This window comes from Etheostoma spectabile, unplaced genomic scaffold (assembly GCF_008692095.1).
Source record: "Etheostoma spectabile isolate EspeVRDwgs_2016 unplaced genomic scaffold, UIUC_Espe_1.0 scaffold00006480, whole genome shotgun sequence".
In the NCBI taxonomy this organism is placed as follows: Eukaryota; Metazoa; Chordata; class Actinopteri; order Perciformes; family Percidae; genus Etheostoma; species Etheostoma spectabile.
This window is the reverse complement of record NW_022603388.1, coordinates 45,407-68,489: the sequence shown is the minus strand read 5'-3', so window position 1 is coordinate 68,489 and position 23,083 is coordinate 45,407. Positions and strand designations below refer to the sequence as shown.

The window sequence follows — 23,083 nt, the reverse complement described above, 5'->3', positions numbered from 1 at the left end:
ATAAAACATATAAACAGAATCATGCAAACAGTAGCTTTAATTACATGTATATTGCTTTGACCTGTACAACCTCTATGATCATTACTGTAACTTGTGACATTCATCCTTCCCCATTATTCAAACCACGGTTTGGTGGCTCACACACTGCAACACTGAAGCCCAACCTCAGTAGGGCCAGGAAACCTTCTCAGGTATGATGCCACATATTGTTTAATATAATGCATTTAGTTAATAATGCCTTTTATTAGTTTGCCTCTGGTCCACCCCAGCTACCCAGCCTCAGCCGTCTTCATGCCTGAGAACAACTAGTAAGGGGGATTAAAGAATAGCTAAAAAAAGAATACCTAATATGGTCAATTATTCCATAGTATTGTGTGCGTAATATTATGTAACTTTTAATCGTTGGTCTGATGTTGTTTTTTCAGGCTGTGGATGAACACAACATGCCCGGAATGGATCTTGTGGACAGTCTAGCAGAGTATCTGGGGGTCTGAAGAACCATACTGGTTTGACCTTGAGCAACCAACAGCCAGCACCATCATTGACCTCTGGCAGAGCCTGCTGCCATATGACCAGCAACGGGTGGTGTTTGCTGCCCGACACCAAGACAGCTCATAGTAGGAAAGTTCAGGTCTCCAAAATCTACGGCAGAGTTTACTCCTGGTGTGGAGAGCCTGAAGCGGTGTGTGCTGGGATCCATTGCCTCCCCTGCCCAGTGGCCAGACTGCTGCCGCTTGGTGGAAGCCATTTGTATCAGACTCGTGATTTAGACAAGAATCCAAAAGGAAAGTAAAGTTGGAAGTACAGGACTATACTACAAGATGGACTTGTGTCCTGCAGGATTACGGCAAAATCCGTCAGCTTATTCTGGGTAATGGATCCATCATGCAGAGCACTCCACTGCAGCTGGTTGAGATCAATCAAACAACCCTCATGCAGTGGCATATAAACGGGTGAAGCGCCAGGATGTTACACTGATCCTGCAGGGAATAAATCTACCTGCCCGAATTGCTGTGGCCTCGGAGGCCCTTCCACCTGCCAACATCCACGCTGCTGCTCCTCCTCAAACACACTGCACTGAACATGTTTACAACCTGCCCCCAGCACTGTGGGGTTGGCAAAGCAAAAGTGGTGGCAGGGAGTAGCCCCGTCCCACTGCCCCACAGGCTATCATGCCAAAGCCATCAGCCCAGAATCAGATTTTTCCACAGCCTCCTTCTTCTGGTCCTTGTTCTTCCCTCAAGCAACCTCTGTCTATCCTCAAGCCCCAGGAACTTTGTTTGCTGTTCCAACACTAGCATAACCGTGCCCCCATATACCAGTTGCCCCTCTTGCTCCATCCGCACTCCACCTGCCAGTGGTCGCCCTGCCTCTAAGGCAAGGTTTAATAAGAAGGTGGAGTACAACACTTGCAGGAAGTGTGGGACAATCAGGACGCAGAAACTGGGCACAGCCAATATCAAGGCACTCGATCTACTGCCCAAATACAGAACAACGTCAAAAGAGTTGTGGTTTATCAGATTAAAAAATCAAAAATGTAAATGTATAATGTAAATAGAAAATGTGAATAGTTAGATTTTATAATAGTATACATACTATTATGTATTGTGATTTATAAGTGTATGTGTGTTTAATCTTTGTACAGAATAGTTTGTTGGTTCTCTTATTTGTCTAAATGGCGTAAAACCTTTGTATAGTCAGTCATTTCTTAATGAATTAATATTAAAAACAATATTATTTGTTACCTAAAGACATATTGTTTTGTTGAGATCAATAATGTAATAAAGTTGGCATGTATTATATTAATTGGCTTCATTTCAATATTATTCCAAATCATAGTGTACACACTGCTGAGCATATGACTTGCCTTTATCCACCCTACTTCCATTCAATGATTACTGCAAGACATACTAGCTTTTAGAGAAAGAGAACTAAAAATGCTCGGTTTAATATTTATTTCTAAATAAACAATATTTATTATATAGACTAACTTTTAATATTGACCAAATATATTATGGACGGTAATATAGTCTTCTGACACTAGGTGGGGATCGAGCCTGTGACCTTTGGATCTACATTAAGCTTCCCTTATTTCTCAAAAACATTCCAATTTCAGCAATTAAATAAATCTGACTTAATAGAAACCCTAAAACTCTTTCACTTTGTGGGTATTTAGCATCTTTCTCCTCTCTTTTCTCTCATGTTTTCCTTTTTTCCTCCTTTTTCCTCTTTTCTTCTCACCCCTCCTTACAGACTATTTTTCCCCAACATTGATTGTATTGAATCAAAGACCAATTGTTTAGTTTTCTTTTCACCCATTGCAAAATGTTTTCAAAGCCTCGTTGGCGCAGTAGGCAGCGCGTCAGTCTCATATCTGAAGGTCATGATTTCAAACCTCACATGTGGCAGTGTTTTAAAAAACAAAAAAACACACTGATGCTGAAAATACGTGGACATTCAAGTGGTTGAACACTACACATGAATGGAATTTATCATGCTTTGTTCATTTTCTGGATTGATACAATAAAAAGAATGGTAGCTAACCAGTGAAAAGGGTTATAGAACATATTATACTGTATTGGGTATGTCCTTGGACATACTATCCAAGCAGGGAGATGAGTACAGAGATTGTGGTGCTAGCAAGATGGATGTAGGTTGCCCATTGTTCATTTAGACATACCAGAACCTGCTTGAAAACAGCCACAGTTCTTTTTAAAGACTTTGCATGGACAACACATGATATGCAGTGTCTGAAGTGTTCAGGCATGTCAAATGGACAACTCATCTAGCAGAATGTGCAGCCTGAACAGGGACTTGAACCCTGGACCCTCAGATTAAAAGCCTGATGCTCTACCGTCTGAGCTACCCAGGCTTCTAAAGCAATTTGTTGTAGAAAAACAATCTGCTGAAAAATGATAAGTGTGATAACATTTTTTAATAGCAATATTGGCAGTTTTTAAAAACATTTGGCTTTTTTTTAAGTTTTTTTTTTCCAATGACATTAACAAGCATACCATTAGTTAGGGGGCCTGTGTTTGTCACTATGTGGCGATCTGATATTTGCAGGTAGGGTCGCTGAGTGGTCAAAGGCGCTGGATTAAGGCTCCATTCTCTCTAGAGGCGTGGTTCAAATCCACCACTGCCATTTACATATATTACATAGCTGGAAGCTAACCAACGTGGTATCTTACAGCTAAATACATACATAAATACAGCACATTTACATTTACCATGACAACACCATTAATCTGAAGCTCGATGCTGTCATGTAAATAGTTTTCTAATCAGCAATAAATATAACAATTTTTGATCAAACCCATATCAATTGCATGCTTAAATAACATACCGGTTAAAGCCCGCACATTTCAAGAGAACACGACCCACTTCCAGGTTAAATCTGACCCCTTCCGGTTTAGGCCCCGCCCAGTCCGAGTACGGATCCGGATACAGATAATTCATGTGGTACAACAGATACAGATACGATAATGCTGTACTCGCTCATCCCTAATAAACACCGTTCTAGGTAACTGCTTCTGTCAAGCTCCACGTCATCTATTCTTCAAGGAAATGGTGTGGAGTCATAACAAACCCATTTGTCTCCCATCAAGGAGAAACACACAGATGGCAGATCAGAAGTCATATACTCTAAGAGGCATTGGGAGTCTTATTATGAATAATAATATGAAACTCATTGGTTAAATGTAATTTTCCCATTACACCTCTCAGATCTGGCAGGTTTTCATAATATTTGGCTGCTGGCTTTTCCTCCTCTTCCTCATCCCAGTCAGTCGCCGTAGTTCTAGTGCCAGGCTGAGACTTCGCTCCCCAGTGTGACGTCATCGCCAAATTGACTTAATAAACCAGCGAATACTAAAAATGACCAAAAAACTTTACATTATTGGAGACATTTAAAAAAAGTGATATATATACATATCTTGATTGCTTTTTGTACCCAATAATCAACAGTGGTGGTTACCCGCAACATTCTGAGACAATTAATGCAAAGAAAGGACTGGAGCATTTATTGGAGAGAATAAGTAGGCTGACCTGAAGTATTGAGACATCAGTGACTGAGAATCTATTCAATCTACATATCGGTCTTCTTAAAGATCTAAATAGATTTTCTCACCTCAGAGTCATCTGGAGCACGTAACGATTAGCTTCTGTCCCGCTGAACCCTGAGTGACAATCACTCTGCAGTGAATGAGATGCAGTTCCCCCCAGTCTAACCAAGACTGTACTTTCAGGGATCATTTCTAGAGTTTCTGACTTGAGGAATGTGGTTTCTAAAGTGTTTTGGTCTCGCTGGACCACGATGATGAGTCGTGATATTCCTTTCTGAGCGTGAAGCTGACAGAGAGTAATGATTCACTTCATGTACTCTCTGTCATTGATGATCGTTCTTGCTTCTTTATGGAGCATTGAGGAAGGGAATATGATCAGAGTGGTAGTAGCAGATATGTAGAAATTAAATGTGTGAAGGTAACCAAATATGCTAAGTTATAGTCAGTCTTGAAGTATATTAGTCCATGGTGGACAAGGTTCCTTTAAAGGGTAACACCTATCTTCTTGACTTTAATGTCTTATGTCCAGTGTAAAAATGTAAATTGAGTTAAGCCATAACTCCTCTTTACTTCTACCTTTGCTTTTCCTACTTTGACATGTCAAAAATGTGCATTGTTTGAAAGCCCATCTCTACACATCCATGTTCCACTCTCACAGTGTTTCCACTTAACTAATCAGACTGTGTAGCCTTTACAGGCTCAGCTTGATTGACATGTATTAAAGGGGTGGAACGTTCACTGAAGTCCCGGTGGACGGGATGGCGTGTTGGAATGAGGTTTGAGTACATACAGCAAATACTGAAGCCAGGTTACTCTACGAGTGGATACGGGCATTGAAGGTGATGTGAAATCCTGATTGATTCAGTGATTTTTTGGCCCTATTTGTATTTGTGTCTAAAGCTGGTTAACCACTGTAGGGAGGAGACGCTGGACAGTTTCTTTTGTCTCGTTCCAGTGATTGGCATGTTCTGGGTGATGGCGTTGGATACCTGGTTTTGAATCCAGCCTGAGGCCCTTTGCTGCTGTCACTCCCCCTCTCTCTCCCCTTTCATATCTTCTGTCCTCCTCAATTAAAGGCCTAAAATGCCCAAAAAATAATCTTAAAAAAAAAAAAAATGTTATATGTTTAATTATAGCCGATAGAGAGAGATCCACCCATTACCTTAATTATATGCGTTGTACTTTTCCCTTCGGGTGAGTTAGGGAAGCTGTTACAGCATAGCAGAGTTTTCTGTCCACCTCCACACGCGTAGTCTTCTCTTCAAGCAGACTTACTGCCCTCCTGGTCTTGTCTTGACCTGGTTACCACTTTCTTTTTGTGTGGCAGCACATCCAGCTGCAAGACATTTCAAACAATCTGGAAGAGCTCCATGTTGGAAGGAACAGTGGACGTCAGAAGGTACTGTTGCGGCCGTAGCTGTTGCTCTACGATCCGTGCTGGGCTCTGAAACGTTCCCCCCAGTCTGGTTCGAATGGTGAGTGTTCCATCTGGTGGACCGAGCTTCACTGGCTCTATGGGGGTGAGATGTGGATGATCAGCACCAATGGGAAGGAGTGGGCTGGCGTTCTCAAACTGCTGAAGGGAGAGACCTGCCAGGTCTTCTACCTCTTCTGCAGACTGAATGGATAGGATTGATTCGCCAAGCCTAGGCGAGCTAAGCCATTACTCCCAAATCTGCCAGTCAGTATACTGTACGTTTACTTATACAAGGTAATAGACAAATTAAGACTTACAGGGTACTACTTATGGAGGTGCTGTGGCTTAGTTGGTTTAAAGTGCCTGTCTAGCAAACAGGAGATCCTGGTTCCAATCCCAGCAGCATCTTGTTTTTTGGAGAGATTACCTCTTTGGCGTGTCATCATCAACCCAATCCCTGTGAAAGTACCCTGGTAGCAAATGAAAATTGCCTGTTACATTTACACAGAAACACCAATAACATGCCCACAAGGTGTTCTATTTGCCTGATATAATGAAATTAATTAATAAGCGCTACTTTGGCTCCACTACAGTTCTGTGTCAGTCAACTGCTCCATCTCACTCACCACTGTGTCAGACTTAATGCCCCGCCCACAACACATCTGATTAGCAGGCAACTTAAAACAAGTACGGTCATCTCTGCAACAACAAGGTGTTGCTGGATTTGAACCCAGGCACTTCTGCTGACTAGACAGGCACTTTAACCAACTAAGCCACAGCACCTCTGGGGATGACCACGGATGCTGGCCATTATGGAGGTACTCGTGTAAACCCTGAGGTGGTTGGGTCATCTGGTAGGATGCCTCCTGGGGTTCTCCGTAGAGAACTGGTCCAGGCACGTCCAGCTGGGAGGAGGCCTCGGGGAAGACCCAGGACTAGGTGGAGAAAGTACATCTCCAACCTGGCCTGGGAACGCCTCGGGATCCCCCAGTCGGAGCTGGTTTATGTGGCTCGGCAAAGGGCAGTTTGAGGTCCCCTGCTGGAGCTGCTGGACAAAGATGGATGGAAGAGGGACCCTTTTCACTAGCTCATTGTATTCTTGCAAGACGGACTTTGCTGCAGGAGTGCTGTAGCTTAGTGTTAAAGCGCCTGTCTCGTAAATAGGATACTGGGTCCAAATCCCAGCAGTGCCTGGTCATCACGGTATGAAGTTTTACCACATGGTCCGATACTTAACGTGTGCAATCCATTATTGCCTGATTTTTTTTAGATCACTAAAGTGACATGTGATGTTGTATTGTACCCTAACATTACATGTGTGCCATGTAAAGCGAATAAAAGCCTTTTGTTGGAGGTGTTTTTGCAACTTTAGTGTGAAGATTATAAGGTTTTATTATCATGAATCCTTTAGTCTTACCTTGGAAGCTTTAGGCTCCTGCACACTGCCTGCATGGCGTGAGCGTGTCAGCTGAGGTTAGAAGCTACCGTATTGGTCAATACTGTTAACATGGGAGAAATAAAAACACACACGCCACACAGCAAACGCTATGTTGACTGTTGATGAGGACTAAATTAGGACTGTGTTTTAAGCTTTCCATGGCTTTCCATGAGAAATGGCATGATGGGAAGGGTCTCTCATCTCTCAAGGTCCTTGCATAAGACTTCTGTTTGTTCTCGGTACGCCTGCCTATGAACAGTGAGTCCTGAGGCGTCGCTCAAGGACACGTCCAGCTGTTTTCATTTGCCGGAGTTCGTAAGGGTCCCCTGCTGGAGCTGCTGGACAATGATGGATGGATGGAATCACCCTGTTCATTAGCTCATTGTATTCTTGCAAGACAGGCTCTCTGTAGAAGGCGCTGTAGCTTAGTGGTTAAAGCGCCTGTCTTGTAAACAGGAGATCCTGGGTCCAGTTCCCAGCAGTGCCTAGTTATCACTTAATGAAGATCCTGGGTCCAAATCCAGCAATGTCTCATTATCAGTTAAATTTTATGTTATCTGCACTACAAAGTTTATATTGTTATTTATTTTGCTAAAGTTACTTATAGTTCTCAAGGACGCACAGATCTCAGCTGATTATCCTCCGGACAGCTTGTCTCTTTTTTTTATTCTCTCACTTTTATCTTTGTGTGGCATATGCGCCCGCTCTGGTGTGAGCGCGTGTCAGCGCTATTCTTCTCACAATCACTCCTGATATACAACCTTTAGTACAAAACTAAAGTAACAAGCCAGTTTTGTAAAATTTAAGGAGAGAAGAAAGTACCTATGTTTATGTTAAAATGTAAGGAGTAAAAGTAAAAAGTTGCCACAAAAATAATAGTAAAGTAAAAAATATCTGAAAAATGAACTTGAGTACAGTAATGAAGTATTTGTACTGCGTTAATTCCTATCTCTGATGACCGTAAAGAGTATACTGTGACTTTTTATGAATATTTTGACTTACTATACTATGACTGATTTTTTTTGACATTTTATGAATTTTTGACATAGTATACTATGACTTTTTACGATTTTTTGACATACTATACTATGACTTTTTATGAATTTTTCATACTATACTATGACTTTTATTAATTTTTTGACATATATACTATGAATTTTTATAATTTTTTTGTCATACTATACTATGAACTTTTTTGAAAAGGGGAATTAGCTCAAATGGTAGAGCGCTTGCTTAGCATGCGAGAGGCAGCGGGATCAATGCCCGTATTCTTGTTTTACAACAAGAACTATAATTTGGACTTGTACGACATACTATACACACACCTTTATAGGATATTTTGGCATACTATATTTATGACTTTTTTAATTTTTTGACAACAATACTATGAATATTTATAAATATTTCAACATACTACAGTATGATTTTTTTATGTTTTTATCAACATACTAACCATGCTTTTATGAATTTTTGACATATGACTTTTTTTATGGATTTTTTTGAATTTTTGACATTTTATACTATGACTTTTTAATTTTGACACACTATACTATGAGTTTTTATGAATTTTGACATAGTGTACTATGAGTTTTATGAATTTTTTGACAAACTATAGTAACCTTTTATGATTTTTTTGTCATACTAAACTATGACTTTTTATGAATTTTTTTAAATACTATACTGTGACTGTTTAGATTTTTTTTTTACTTTTTATGATTTTTGACATAGTATACTATGACTTTTTATGAATTTTGACATAGTATACCATGACTTTAATGAATTCTTTGACATACTATACTATACCATTTTTTTTTGTCATACTAAACTATGACTTTTATGAATTTTTGACATGTTATACTATGACTTTTTATGATTTTTTTTGAAATACTATACTGTGACTGTTTTATGATTTTTTTTTACTTTTTATGAAATTTTTCGACATACTAGACTGACTTTTTATGACATTTTATGATTTTTTGACATACTATACTATGAATTTTACAAAACTAAAAGGATCTTACTCTAACTAAAAGCTCTATCTCTGTAGGGATCCCCCCCTCATAATGTTGTCACACACTTAGCTAAAATCTGAGTCTTTTCAACACTTTTAGTGGATGGAAACGTTCTCGTGTCAAGGAGTTTTAAAACACAGAAAGGGCAGGAAATAAATCCCCCATATCAAGTCTCACGCACGAGGCCTCGTTTAATTTTTTATTTTAACTACAAAACAACAATAACTTGAGAGCGTACAATTAAAATGGCCAACTTCTAGTGTGCTGGTAATGATGAGAGGACCATTTACACAAATATTTAATTTGCGCTTTTTAAACTCCCAACTTTTCATAGTTTCATCCCAAACCCACTATATAAATAAAAATTACAATGACTTTCTGTCAGCCAAAAAACAGTATGTTCTAGAGATGAGAAGAGTTTTTACAAAATCAAAAAGTTTCAAACAGTCTAAGTTTTCCAACCAAAACATCTTTAAACGTCTAATGTTTCTCCTTTGGCCTTCTCCTCCCACGGCGGGTACATTGTGTTAGGTTGGGTACCAAACCCGTGCTAGTACGGCACCGGTGCCTTAACACCGGTATCTATCAGACCGAACAGTAACGGGATTTTGGGGCTCATTTCGGTGCTACTGAAACACCAGCGCTGCCTTTTTCCATCTAGTGGTTGTTTTTTGTCATTCAGCAGCAATTTACTAGAGAAAATATGTTATCACATATTTTTCTTACTTTAATTTGGACCATATAGAAATAAACAAGCTGTTCTTAAATGTTGCTGGCTGTCTTGTTGTGCTCCCTTTTTTTTATTTAAACATTACATTTAAAAAATATATTTTTAAAGAACGGGTTCAGGCACCGATTCTGGTGCCTAAATGGTGAAGGGTTCAGAGGAAAGGCAGAAAACAGTCCCCTCTGATCCACAATAACATACATGTTGGTCAGAAGATAGAGTTACGGTGCCTGGTCGCTTCAATGTGGAGAGAAGATCAGAATATAACAACACAGCTATCAGGGCATGAGGAGGAGGAGGAGGAAACAGCTTGGCTCTGAAACATGTTCACAACGAGGTAGTGTGAATGCGCTGGTGTCTTTTAAGGCTACTACTCTGAGAAAAGGTTTTCCCACATTGTTCACAGCTGTACGGCTTCTCTCCCGTGTGAATGCGCTGGTGTCTTTTAAGGTGACCACATGAGAAAGGTTTTCCCACATTCTTCACACCATACGGCTTCTCTCCAGTATGAACGCGCAGGTGAGTTTTAAGGTGACACTCAGAGAAAAGGTTTCCCCACATTGTCACACCAGTACGGCTTCTCTCCAGTGTGAATGCGTTGGTGAGCTTTAAGGCTACTACTCTGAGAAAAGGTTTCCCCACATTCTTCACACCAGTACGGCTTCTCTTCCAGTATGATGCGCTGGGTGAGTTTTAAGGTCACAACTCTGAGAAAAAGCCGCCCCACATTGATCACAGCTGTAAGGTTTCTCTCCAGTGTGAATGCGTTGAGTCTTTTCAGGGCACCCTGTTGTGTGAAAGCCGCCCCACATTGATCACAGCTGTAAGGCTTCTCTCCAGTGTGAACTCTCTGATGAATCTTTAAATATCCTGATGTTGTGAAGATTTTGTCACAGTGCTGACAGCGGTGACGTTTGACTCCTCTTCCCTCTCCGTTTCTATTAACAGACAGAAAAACCAAGAGAGTGAGTTAGTGAGGTGCCATGCTGTAGAGCTCTATCTTAAACTAGAAACAACACTTAGAGCAGTGGTTCTTAACCTTGTTGGAGTACTGACCCCCACCAGTTTCATATGCGCGTTCACCGAACCCTTCTGATATGGCCAAGCGGGGCGTGTCATCACGAATCATATGAGTCGGGTGTGTGTCTTGACCTCCGCCGAACACCTGAGACTGACTCATCACCGACCCCTGGGGTTTGATCCAACCCAGGTTAAGAACCCCTGACTTAGAGCATGTCCTATGAACATTGTTTGACTGACGCAATACTTTTCTTAACCCTTGAGTTGTCTTCCCGTCAAATTGAAAATCAACACTTTGTTGAGGCTTTGTATGAATGTTTAAAATTTCTTCAGTTTTTGTCACTTTTTGACGTTTAACAATACATTACACCAACTTATTCACTTTTACTTTTTTTACAGTTATTTTTTGGAATTTATGGTCAATAAACCTCATTTATAGGAAATTATACCTAATGTTTGAGTGAGAAAAGCAGAAATTAGGAATTATTTAGATAAAATTAAAGGTATGGATGTGACGATAATCACAGACTGGAATATCAACTTTTACTCAATACTATTTCAAAACACTTCAACGTTTTCCTCAAATGCTATAAATTGAATAAGACACCCCAAAATTAATGAAAGTAGAGATTTGTACTTGAAAAGAGCGTTGGGTGGAATCAATCATGTTATTTTGTGTAATTAAAAAGAACACTGATGTAGGACAATGGGTCATTTTGACCCTAGGACGACATGAGGGTAATTATCTGCCAACATCACTATTATGGAGTTGCATTATGGGAAATGTAACATTCAGTGTTGGTTAGTTAGTGATAAATAACTACTTTTGATCAATTTATGTGTGGCCTCCATTTTGTTGCCAGCCTTTAGCCGCTGTTAACAAATGGGGGATCATCCGGGAATTTTTGTGCCGGGAAGTTGTAAATGTAACATTTTCCCAGAGATGTTTGAGCTTTCAACTGGTATCTGTAGGGTTACTGTGTTGTCTTCATGTTGCTGAACAGCTCTACTCCAGTTATAAATTGGAACCATTGTCCCTGATAGGCATTAGCAATGAGGGGCACCAGTTGACCTTTGACCTTTTGTTTTAGGTTGTTGTTTTTGCTAAATCAAACTTGTATAGCCAGCAGTATTTTGTAAGAAAGTAATATGGTAGTGTAATGTGGTATTGTCCACACAAGCTACATTTCATCAAGCATTTCTGAAGCTCAGCAGAGCTTTCTGCTGTGCTCTGGATTAAAACTGCTGAGCATCACTGAATCTCCTCTGAAAAACACAGGTGCATATGTCGTGGTCATGGATGTTTAAAAAATAGCTTTGATGTACAGTTGTGTTCAAAATAATAGCATCACTAACTCATAAATCATATTTTTTGGTAAAAGTGATATTTCTACATGGCAATAATAATAAAAGTCCTAGAAAACCCACAGTATGACACGCATGCTGCTCATTCTGTGGAATTGAATCTGTAATTGAAAGGAGCATGTTCAAAATAATAACAGTGTTGTGTTTCAATTAGTGGCTGATTGATTCTGTGAGAAACAGGTGTCAGTTATGGCCCATATTTAATCTATTTACTGTATATATACATATTTAAGGAAGGAAGAACAGTTGTGTATGTGGTTAAAGTGCATTTCACACTGAATGTTCAGCAAATGGCTCGGTCCAACATGCTCTGAGGACAGAGGACTTTCATTAAAAGTTGATATGAGAGGGAAAGAAACGTTTAAGAAGTGCAGAAGATTATAAGCAACTCTGCCAAAATCATTTCAAATGCCTTGATATGGCATCCAAAACCTGATCGACGGGGAAAAACCTAAGGACACATTGACTGGCCTACGGAGAAATGGAGCAACATTCTGGGGACTGATGAGAGGGAAACTGTTCTTTTTGGTCTAGGAGCCGCAGACAGTTTGTCCTCCGACCCCCCTGCTCTGAAATCAAGCCCCAGTCCACTGTGAAGACAGTAAAGCATGGTGTTATGGGATGTTTCTCAACTGTGGTGTTGGGCCGTTTATCACGTACCAGGGATCGTGGATCAGTTTTAATACATCAGAATACTTGAAGAGGTTGCCTTATGCTGAAGAAGAAATCGCCTTTGAAACGGTCTTTCAACAAGACAAGGACCCAAACACACCAGGAAGGAGCAAAGTCTTGGTTCCAGATGAACCAATTGATGTTATGGAGCAGCCCCGATCCCCGGACCTCAATCCCAGAGAACACTTGTAGGGGGACATCATAAATGCTGTTTCTGAGGCCAAACCCAGTAATGCAGAGGAATTATGGGATGTAGTTCAATGGTCCTGGGCTGGATAGAAGGTTTTGCATACAAAGATAATAAATTGGTCGAAAGGGGGGTGGCCTAATACCCCCCCCCCAAAAATACATGCATGTCCATTGATCTGCGTTTGTATATCAACAGACAGAGTGAGTTAGTAAAGGGCCATGGTGGAGCGAGCTAAGTAAAACCGAAGCTTCGTTCACAGCATGTCTGTTCTAAGTCCACTGCTGCATAACTATGGTAACCATGGTTATGCAGCACTATCAAAGGGCCGCAGTTTAATTGACTACCGGTTTTTCTTTGAGGAATTACGGTATAATATATAAATCCTAAAGACATTTGTGAAACCCTCTGTGTGCATTCATCAATATTGAGATTAGATTTCTGGGACTCTTCAGTCTGAGTAACCTCTTTCCTTCACTCACCTCCTCCTCCCTGACACCTTTCCTCAAGCCCTCCTTCTTCTTCTCCTCCTCCTCCGCTCCCTTGTGTTTCTGCAGGTACTCGGTGATAAGGTCAAGGTCCAGGTTGTCTTGTGGCTCCCATTGTGTATCCTCACTGGAAAGGTGAGTGCAGACAGAAGAACATCTCCTCACACTTTTGTTTTTAGACAATCCATCTAACTCTAATTATCATTCCTATTATTCCTTTTTTTTCTATTGCCATCTTGTAAGGTTATTTAAGGTTATTTGTGGGTCGGCAAAGTAGTGTCAAAATACGTGCTAATACGTGCAAAACATGCTGACACCTATTTGCAATATGTAATATATTATATATCTCAGGACCAAGACCACCCAGCATTAGTATTATAGACTCATACTTACTCTGAGAACCCCTTCCATTTCAGCAGAAACTCTACTCTTCCCTTCACCACTCTGCGGTCCAAACCTTCTCCACCACATACTCCTCTTCCTCTTTCACTGCTGCAGCCTCATCCTCCCTTCTCTTTCACTGCTGCAGACTCCTCCTCCTCTTTCTTGCCCTTCTTTCCTGCTCCGTCGCCAGCTTGCCATCTTCTGAAGTGCCTTTAGTAGACCCAAGGGGGGGGGGGACATGCAGAGATAATGATGCAGAAACTAAGATCCTTTTAAAACATAAAAGTCTGTGAAATTGCGTTCGCTAAACCCACCAGACTCCATGTAAATAATCAGTGATTTTAGCATCGTAAAATACGGCTTTCTAAAACATCTCTGAGCCCGCTGGCTCTGGCTGTCTGGAGTCTGCGTATGTAGGGTGTGCGACTATCGGCTACGTCTTGTCAGTATTTTCTTTCTTTCATTACAATTTCGGGTCTGTCAGTCACAGTGAAAACCGGGGACATTTCCGGGGACCAATCCAGCCGGGACAGGTCGCCAAAATCGGGCCTTACCCCGAAATCGGGACGTCTGGTCACCCTAATTAAAGGACGACGATGGTTGTCCAGTTGTTGAAGATAAGGCTTGAAGCAAGTCTAAAATAAAACGTAAGCCGGCCACTTCTGTTGAGCACGCAGTGTTCTGAGATGATGTCGAACGACCACTAAATATGACGTCAGCATCAAACATAGACGGAGACGAAAGATCTTTGATTATGTGCCCAGACATGCCAAAGCCCATATTTAAACGGACTAACTCGAACGCAGGATATAATTTCAATCAGAATAGGTCACCTGATAGTGTGAAAAAAATAATACCTAATTTAAAAAAAATAATACCTCTGAGACTACATTTAAAACTTTTAATGGCCTTAAATTTGACATTTTTTATATCACTTTTTAATACTTTTTAAAACCCCGCGGACACCCTGATTCATTAATATTGAGATTAGATTTCTGGGACTCTTCAGTCTGGAGTACCCTCTTTCCTTCACTCACCTCCTCCTCCCTGACACCTTTCCTCTTGCCCTCCTCCTTCTTCTCCTCCGTCTCCTTGTGTTTCTGCATGTACTCGGCGATAAGGTCCAGGTCCAGGTTGTCTTGCGGCTCCCATGTGTTATCTTCACTGGAAAGGTGAGTGCAGACAGAAGAACATCTCCTCACACTTTGTTTTTAGACAATCATTGATCCTTTGAGGCATGATACAATGCTGCAATCTATGCTGTAGATTATTTGCATACACACATATATACAGTGCAGGCCAAAAGTTTGAACACACCTTCTCATTCAATGCGTTCCTTTATTTTCATGACTATTTACATTGTAGATTATCACTGAAGGCCTCACAACTATGAATGAAACACATGTGGATTATGTACTTAACAAAAAACTGTGACTGAAAACATGTCTTATATCTAGTTTCTTCAAAGTAGCCCCCCCTTTGCTTTTTGATAGTGCTGCAAATCCTTGGTGTTCTCTCAATGAGCTTCATGAGGTAGTCACCTGAAATGGTTTCCACTTCACAGGTGGCATTTTCAGAGTTAATTAGTGGACTTTCTTGCCTTATTAATGGAGTTGGGACCATCAGTTGTGTTGTGCAGAAGTCGGTTGATACACAGCCGACAGCCTACTGTTACAATTCATTTATGGCAAGAACCAATCAGCTAAGTGAAGAGAACGAGTGGCCATCATTACTTTAAGAAATGACGGTCAGTCGTTCCGGAAAATTTGAATGTGTCCCCAAGTGAAGCCGCTAAAACCATCAAGCGCTACAACGAAACTGGCACACATGAGGACTGCCCCAGGAAAGGAAGACCAAGAGTCACCTTTGCTGCTGAGGATAGTTCATCTGAGTCACCAGCCTCAGAAATCACAAGTTAACAGCAGCTCAGATTAGAGACCAGATGAATACCACACAGAGTTCTAGCAGCAGGCACATCTCTAGAACAACTGTTAAGAGGAGACTGAATCAGCCTTCATGGTCAAATAGTAGCTAGGAAACCACTGCCAAGAGAGGCAACAAGCAGAATAGATTTGTTTGGGCCAAGAAACACAAGGAATGGACATTAGACCAGTGGAAATCTGGGCTTTGGTCTGATGAGTCCAAGTTTGAGATCGTTGGTTCCAACCGCTGTGTCTTTGTGCGACGGAGAAAAGGTGACCGGATGGGTTCTACATGCCTGGTTCCCACCGTGAAGCATGGAGGAGGAGGTGTGGGGTGCTTTGCTGGTGAGACTGTTGGGGATTTATTCAAAATTGAAGGCATACTGAACCAGCATGGCTACCACAGCATCCTGCAGCGACATTCCATCCCATCCGGTTTGCGTTTAGTTGGACCATCATTATTTTTCAACAGGACAATGACTCCAAACACTCCTCCAGGCTGTGTAGGGGCTATTTAACCAAGAAGGAGAGTGATGGAGTGCTTTGCCTCCACAGTCACCGGACCTGAACCCAATCCAGATTGTTTGGGGAGAGCTGGCCGCAGAGTGAAGGGAAAGGGCAACAAGTGCTGAGCATTCTGGGAACTCCTTCAAGACTGTTGGGAACCCTTTCAGGTGACTACATTCAAGAGAATGCAAAGAGTGTGCAAAGCAGTATCACGTAAAGGGGGGTACTTTGAGGAAGCTAGACTATATATGACATGTTTCAGTTATTTCACACTTTTCATAATTCCACATGTGTTCATTCATAGTTTTTGATGCCTTCAGTGATAATCTACAATGTAAATAGTCATGAAAATAAAGGAAATGCATTGAGTTATATGATAATGATATATATACACACAATATATCAGGACCAAGAACACCAATATAATATTATAGACTCCTACTTACTCTGAGAACCCCTTCCATTTCAGCAGAAACTCTACTCTTCCCTCACCACTCTGCGGTCCAAAACCTTCTCCACCTCATACTCCTCTTCCTCCTCCTTCTTGCATTCCTTTCCTGCTCGGTCGCCAGCTTGCGTCTGCTGAAGGTGCTTTTGGTAGACCCAAAGGGGGGGGGGGGGGGGACAGGTACATGCAGAGATATAATACAAGGGTTAGAAGAACTAATGGGAGGTGTGAATAAAGAGTGTCAAGTATCTCCTGCATTCAGACTGGAAGAACAACTAAATGTAGGCCCAAAAGTCATTAACTGGAGCTACAAGCTACATGCACATAGCCTGGACCAACCACACTTCATTTAGCAGAACATCTCCAGATGTTCCTTGTGAAAATGGAAAGTTCAGAAAGACGTTTTGATGGTGCAACAAGGCAGGCCTGGCCGCTTCTTTAAGGGAATAACTGTAAAGATTCCCAAAGAATATGTTAACATTAGCCATCTTATATCTAACTGGGATGTTTTAGGAGTGATTGGAGCAGGATTGCTGAGGACAAAGTAATGTTACAAAGACTGATAAGCCATGGATGCAGCACATCGAAATAGTGTGTGTGTGTGTGTGTGTGTGTGTGTGTGTGTGTGTGTGTGTGTGTGTCTGCTCTCTGTCAACATGCACATGTGTTTCTTCTATCAGGGTGAACAGTTCCTTCCTGAGACTATGTAGCAGAGCCAAAGTCGTTGCATCCAGAGATTAGCCCCACCCACGACTATTCTGATTGGTTTAAAGAAAACAAACAAGCCAGAGTGTTTCATCCACAGTAAAAGAACAAAGCAAAAAATCCCAGTTAAAGCTGTTTTTAACTTTAATAAATGAAAACATCTTTCAAAGAAACAACGAGGAATCCTGTTAAATAATCCTGATTTCAATAGAAACCAAAGTAATTGGGATTCATATCTCTTTCCCTAACGTACGACACGGAAAAGCTTCAAATGATCACATTTCAGAAACATAAAAATCTGCAATTGTTTGTTTGTTTGAAGATATATTTCAGGCAACGCATTAAAGCTTGGTCTATTTGCTGGAATGTTCCAAGGTAACTGTTGGTAGCTAACGTTAGCAGATAAACCCGTTGACAGTGTTGAGTCATGAAAAGTTAAAAACAATGTATTTAACCTAAAGTATGCTGCAGTCGGGTTGAGAAGATTTGATTTAATTCAGTGGTGAATGCTCCATATCAAGCTGTTTAATTATCATCTGTTGTCTCCGTGACGAGTAGATCAGGACGGCCCTATTGTCCCCCCCCCCCCCCCCCACTCTAAAGAAATGATTAGGTCAAGTCTGGCATCTCACATATAGAAAGAAACCTTTTGCTTCACACCAGGAAGTAACCTTCTGCCCCCCCCCCCCGCTGTCTTAGACTATAAGACGATACAATGCTGATTAACTGTATTTTTGTGTCTCTTTTATGTAGTGTTAACTAGCATGCTTGTTAGCAGTAATTAGCCTGTGCCTATGTTAATATTAACTAGCATGTTAGTTAGCAGTAATTAGCCTGTGCCTATGTTAATGTTAACTAGCATGTTAGTTAGCAGTAATTAGCCTGTGCCTATGTTAATATTAACTAGCATGTTAGTTAGCAGTAATTACTTACGTTACAACTTTCAGACAGGTTGCTCATGTCACATTTACGTCGTCAGTTGGGGCTGCGCAGTAACTCTCAGCATCACCGGAAAAGCGCTTCTAATAGACTTCACTGGTCTCCATGGAACAACGGGACCTGTTGGTCCACTTCTTTAACTGTCTATGGTTTCACTCACTCACTTAAAACAACTACTAACTGGCTCTATTAGACTACAAGCTAGTGCTAGCTTGTAGGCTAATAGAGCCAGTTAGGTCAGTTGGGTCAGTGTTTTCTTTCTTTCATTCCAATTTCAAGTCTGTCAGTCACAGTGAAAACCGGGGACATTTCCGGGGACAGGTCACCAAAACCGGGGACTGTTCCCGGAAACCGGGGACGTCTGGTCACCCTTCACAAGGACTTTAGCTTGTGCTACACTAACTGCTAACGATGCTAACGGGCTAACGATGCTAACAGCCGTTGGTATCATAACTTTAACAAACTGTATGGATGTAAAACAATATTAACACACACACACACACATATGTATGGTTTCCATATGTTTACATATGGAAATGAATGAATGTATGAATGTTTACCTTCTGTCTGGTTCAGTAAGTGCAGCTAATCAGCCCTGGTAAAGATAACTGATTCTCTTCATAATCACGGATAACGGTCGCCGAAGGCCCGCCCCTCTGCCCTCACATCGACAGCTGATTGGACGGGAAGTTAACAGCAACCAATAGAATTGAAGTAGGTCAACAGATTTTAAAACACTGTATTTTTACTGTAACACTGAACATATTCAAAATAAATTATTTAACGGTTACAAAAAAACACGGAAAAACTACAAAATAATATGTAATATAGAGTATACATAATTAAATAAACCTGACATGTGTGTAGTAATAACAATAACTGAACTTTTCTTTCATAAACATTATATTAATATTTAAAATCCTGAAAATGTAGAAAGTATATGTGTGTGTGTGTGTGTGTGTGTGTATGTGTTAATATTGTGAGTACATTTCTTGAGTTATTATTGTATGAAATTATGGTTTAAGTTATGATAAATGTATATATTAACTCAATGTTCACATCACTCCAGTTTGGAGGTCTTTACACTTTTTTCCTGCCCCTCAAAGAATGTATTTCAAAATGCTACTGCATACACAGAACCACGGGGGGATGGAGTCCAGGTTGAAATATACACAAGTTATACTTTAAATATTAACAGATTATTAAAATGAAAAGTGGGCGTGTACGGGGAGGGATAAGAGGCTGAGACACATATGCACACTTGTAGGTAATATGTGATTTATAAACAGAATATTACATACAGATGTGCATGCACATGGTTTTATCGAGCTGATTTATTTTTGGCTTTTGGGTGTACGTACACTTTCCTTAAGGATCCTACATGCAGTTTTATAAATAAAACCCCAGATTATATGGATTATGGTGGGTTTGGTGATAGTGCTCTATAAAAGTAGTGATTATTTACATGGAGTCTGGTGGAGAAATGCTGTTCTATACACGCTAAAAGTAGTGATTATTTACATGGAGTCTGGTGGAGATATGCTGCTCTATACACTAGAAGTAGTGATTCTTTAGATAGATAGATATTCATTGATCCCAAAAAAATGGGAAATTACAGTGTTACAGCAGCACACAAAATATACATACATACAATATACATGAAATAATAATAATAATGACAAAATATAAGAATATAAGAACAAATATTTAAATATGTACAAGATGGGAAAAACAAAATCTGCAACTGTTTAAGTATGCTAAAATGTAAATGAACCAATCGTGCCGGTTGCCCTTATTGCAATATTGTGGTGTCTCAGAGTCTCATCTAGCACCCAGGGATGACGTGTTGAAGAGTTTTATTGTCTGTGGTAGGAATGATTTCCTGTAGCGGTCCGTGCTGCATTTAAACTGTCGAAGCCTCTTTGAGAAGGAGCTCCTCTGTAGGACCAGTGGGGGGTGGAGAGGGTGGTCAGGGTTATCCATGATAGATAACAGTTTGATCAGTGACCTCCTCTCCACCACAGCTTCAAAAGTGTCCTGTTTGCAGCCGATCACGGAGCCAGCCTTCCTGATCAGTTTGTTCAGTCTGTTTGTATCGCTGGCTCCGATGCTGCTGCCCCCCCCCAGCAGATGGCGGAGGACAACAGAGCGCTGGCCAGAACAGACTGGTAGAAGATCTCCAACATCCTGCTGCACACGTTGAAGGGATCTCAGCTTCCTCAGGAGGTAGAGTCTGCTCATCCCCTTCTTGTAAACAGCAGTACTGTTGACCTTCCAGTTCAGCCTGCTGTCAATGTTGACACCCAGGTATCTGTACTCCTCCACCATCTCCACGTCACTTCCCAGTATGCAAAGGGGCTGCGGAGCCGTTCCCTTCATCCTGAAGTCGATCACCATCTCTCTGGTCTTATCCACGTTCAGAAGCAGGTGATTCTTACCAGACCACTCCACAAAGTCACCCACCAGTGCCCTGTACTCTCCCTCCTGTCCATCCCTTATACACCCAACAACTGCAGAGTCATCAGAAAACTTCTGTAGGTGACATGACTCTGAGTTGTACTGGAAGTCTGTGGTGTACAAGGTGAACAGAAAAGGAGACAACACAGTCCCCTGTGGGGCCCCCGTGCCACTCACCATCAACTCAACATCAGACGGAACACGGTCCAGACCGACAAACTGTGGTCTGTCTATCAGGTTGTCAGTGATCCAGGAGACTGTGGACGCACCGACACCCATCACCCGCAGCTTCTCACCTAGTAGCAGAGGCTGGATGGTGTTGAATGCACTGGAGAAATCAAAAAATTTGATTCTCACCATCCAGGTGCAAATGAGCTCGCTGCAGAAGATAGATGACAGCGTCGTCCACTCCCAGACAAGGCTGGTAGGCAAACTGTAGAGGGTCCAGAGAAGAACTCACCTGCGGCCTCAGGTAGGTCAAGACCAGCCTCTCCCGCACCTTCATCACATGGAATGTGAGAGCTACTGGGCGGTAGTCCTTAAGGCCAGATGGAGTCGACTTCTTGGGGACCGGGACAAGGCAGGACGTCTTCCACCCTCTTCAGGCTCAGGCTCAGGTTGAAGAGGTGATGGAGAACACCAGACAGCTGACTGGCGCAGGTCTTCAGGACCCTGGGGCTGATGCCGTCCGGGCCAGCAGCCTTGCACTGGTGAAGCCTTTCCAGCTGTCTCTTCACCTGGCCAGGTGTGAATGGAAATGGGAGGAGGGCTGACTACAGGGGAGTGAGAAGGGAGGTGTGGGAACAAAAGAGAGGGGGGGGGAGGAGGCAATGAGGGGGTGTAGGGGGTTGGTGGAGTGGTAGAGGAGGCAGTTCTACTGGGGATTGAAAACCAGGGCCTTCTGCTTGTAAAGCAGACGTGATAACTACTACACTATGAAACCTCTGTAAAAGGCACAACCTGTCTCACTCCTTTGACATATATCACTAGACAAACAACAAAGACAGTCCATAATACAGTAATATTTTTCATTCATGGGTACACTGCCAAGAATGAGAGACAAAACATATTTGAAGAACCTTTAAGAAAGTCCATTTTCCATTCATTTTTACAATTCTATGTATAACTATGCCCTAATTGACTGAGAAAAGAAAACATTGCTGTGGGTTTTTATTCAATTGTTGTTCAACCCTTTTTCATGACTTTTCCAACGGTAACAGGACATAGTTCTCATTTCAAACCATAAGCCTGATTCCACTAGGGATTGAACCCAGGACCTTCTGCATGTAAAGCAGATGTGATAACTACTACACTATGTAACCTCTGACGTACTGTCATCTTTAACATAATCAGAACAATACAGTAAAAATAATGGCTTGAGGTGAGGTTCTGAAAAGACATGGGCTTTTATTTCATTGTTTGCATTCAATTCTTTCTAAAGACTTTTTAATTGACAATTGCCAGGTGGTACCAAATACATAGTTCTTACTTTAAAGCATAAGTCTGGTTCCACTGGGGATTGAACCCAGGACCTTCTGCGTGTAAAGCAGACGTGATAACTACTACACTATGGAACCTCTGTAATACTGTTATTTATCATAATCAGAACCATACTGTAAATAAAATGGATGGAGGTCAGTTTCTAAGAAGTGAAACCAATGCAAGAGCACTGAAGAAGTCTTTCAGATAGACAATATGTCTTTGGAGCGTGTTTTTTTTGATTGTCGAGTATAGTTCACTCCAATTTTTAAGACTTTTCAAGGGACGCCTGCCAGGTGATAACAGGACATAGTTCTTACTTTAAACCTTAAATTTGGTTCCACTGGGGATTGAACCCAGGACCTTCTGCGTGTAAAGCAGATGTGATAACTACTACACTACGGAACCTCTGTGACATGGCTTTTCTTTACATAACCTGCATATAAATGTGACCTGAACCATAGACTGTAGAATTAGCTGTACTGTAGCTCCGGTTCTGAAAAGTGAAAACAATGCAACGGTGAACGAAGTGAAGTGAGGTTTCTTTTCAGCACTGTAGCCAGGCTGACGGATGGTCACAGCTCTATTGAGCCAAGTATTCCCATAGCTCTTAGTAGTAACGACTTTATGAGATTTGTCAATGATAAAATTACAACTATTAGGAGCAAAATTCACCAAGACCTGTAAAAAACATCTCTAAAGTCAGGAACCTTAGAAACATCAGTAAAACCAGATACGTGTTTAGACTGCTTTGCTTCACTTGATCTTTATCAATTTAATTCAATTATTTCTTCATCTAAACCATCAACCTGCCTCTTAGATCCCATCCCGACTAGGCTACTTAAAGAAGTT

General features: G+C 41.3%; 1 long non-coding RNA gene and 6 other non-coding genes across 7 annotated transcripts; 3 read left to right on the top strand and 4 right to left on the bottom strand.

Moving 5' to 3' along the window:
- The first annotated feature begins 4,231 nt into the window (after nt 1–4,231).
- Nucleotides 4,232–4,449, top strand: LOC116678128 (small nucleolar RNA U3). Its single transcript, XR_004329178.1, has one exon. It is a non-coding gene; the product is annotated as a small nucleolar RNA U3 (small nucleolar RNA).
- Nucleotides 4,450–5,815: 1,366 nt separating this feature from the next.
- trnaa-agc (transfer RNA alanine (anticodon AGC)) lies at nt 5,816–5,889 on the top strand. The gene has a single exon. It is a non-coding gene; the product is annotated as a tRNA-Ala (tRNA).
- A 1,444-nt stretch (nt 5,890–7,333) lies between these two features.
- On the top strand, nt 7,334–7,406 carry trnat-ugu (transfer RNA threonine (anticodon UGU)). The gene has a single exon. It is a non-coding gene; the product is annotated as a tRNA-Thr (tRNA).
- Nucleotides 7,407–13,455: 6,049 nt separating this feature from the next.
- On the bottom strand, nt 13,456–18,935 carry LOC116678127 (uncharacterized). Its single transcript, XR_004329177.1, has 5 exons — nt 18,856–18,935; nt 16,650–16,794; nt 14,812–14,938; nt 13,784–13,984; nt 13,456–13,517 (listed from the first exon to the last, which is right to left on the bottom strand). It is a non-coding gene; the product is annotated as an uncharacterized LOC116678127 (long non-coding RNA).
- A 3,066-nt stretch (nt 18,936–22,001) lies between these two features.
- Nucleotides 22,002–22,074, bottom strand: trnav-uac (transfer RNA valine (anticodon UAC)). Its single transcript has one exon. It is a non-coding gene; the product is annotated as a tRNA-Val (tRNA).
- A 182-nt stretch (nt 22,075–22,256) lies between these two features.
- Nucleotides 22,257–22,329, bottom strand: trnav-uac (transfer RNA valine (anticodon UAC)). Its single transcript has one exon. It is a non-coding gene; the product is annotated as a tRNA-Val (tRNA).
- A 237-nt stretch (nt 22,330–22,566) lies between these two features.
- On the bottom strand, nt 22,567–22,639 carry trnav-uac (transfer RNA valine (anticodon UAC)). The gene has a single exon. It is a non-coding gene; the product is annotated as a tRNA-Val (tRNA).
- Nucleotides 22,640–23,083: the final 444 nt, after the last annotated feature.